Below are 1,094 nucleotides of genomic sequence, written 5' to 3'. Positions count from 1 at the left end.
ATCAATTGAAAGTTTGCTCTATTTCGCTGGAATACAGGAGAAATAAGACTGCCTAATGAACACAACCCGGCGCTAACCGCTTTCTTCACCCGATCTTCAACGGAAGCAATTCGCCGGTTCAATGTCCTCGGGAGGGGGAACTAGAAAACCGCGGCATAAATCAGAAGAGCTGCTGTCTGTCTCGTATGTGGATAAAACACTGCAGCAGCGGTCGTTTGATCACGACTCCAATGAAAATGGCAGTAAAGCGAAAGCTGCCGGGATTTTGGCGCAATAATTACTGGCGAGAGCGGTTCTTTTTGTGGATGATCTATTTCAAGACACGTTTGCTTTGAAGTATAAGCTGCGGCAGAGAGCCGGCAGATATGGTTATATATTTCCTTACCAGACTGATGAAATTAATTGGATAGGTATCAAATGGCAAGTTGGCAAGACCTAAAGACTATTTTCACTATGCACATTATACTATTATATTATTCTGTAACTTGTTCTACTGGTCTAGTCAATTCAATTTTTTTAACATATAAATTATAGAAAACATCAATAAATATTATATATAACAAATAAATGCTGCCCTCGTTGATAGAGAAGAAGACCAATTTATTCACCAATATATCTTATATAACATTTATTAGGAATCAATTTCCTTTAAGAAGTTTATTCATTTAATAGTTAACGATTACAGCTGTATAGCAGTGTCATATTACTATTCAGAAATCATGCAGAGAAACTTTTTTTGAAAAAGTTTAGTTTCCCCAAACATTCGGAGAAATAAAGTTCCATCTGCTCAACCCTCAAAAAAAAAATACTTCGACGAGGATGGGATTCGAACCCACGCGGGCAGAGCCCATTGGATTAGCAGTCCAACGCCTTAACCACTCGGCCACCTCGTCGTTCTGCACACCGGTAAGTAGAAAACAAAACAGCTTCATAGGGCTCCGTTCCAAATTTTCTGTTGTCTCTCTGGCTACCTCGATCATCATCGCACTTATCTATCCCACAGGTCACACAAAACGGGGCTAGAAAGGCTAGTGCATAGAAACAACCGCTGCTAGCTTGAAGCGGCAAATAGATCATCAGTCCGGCAGGCAGTC

The 1,094-nt window shown here is 40.5% G+C and overlaps 1 non-coding gene across 1 annotated transcript; it reads right to left on the bottom strand.

The window, feature by feature from the left end:
* Positions 1-811: 811 nt before the first annotated feature.
* Trnas-gcu (transfer RNA serine (anticodon GCU)) lies at positions 812-893 on the bottom strand. Its single transcript has one exon. It is a non-coding gene; the product is annotated as a tRNA-Ser (tRNA).
* Positions 894-1,094: the final 201 nt, after the last annotated feature.

Source organism: Wyeomyia smithii, chromosome 3, assembly GCF_029784165.1.
Source record: "Wyeomyia smithii strain HCP4-BCI-WySm-NY-G18 chromosome 3, ASM2978416v1, whole genome shotgun sequence".
NCBI classification, from domain to species: Eukaryota; Metazoa; Arthropoda; class Insecta; order Diptera; family Culicidae; genus Wyeomyia; species Wyeomyia smithii.
Note: the sequence above shows the minus strand (reverse complement) of the source record. Positions and strands in the feature narration are given on the sequence as shown.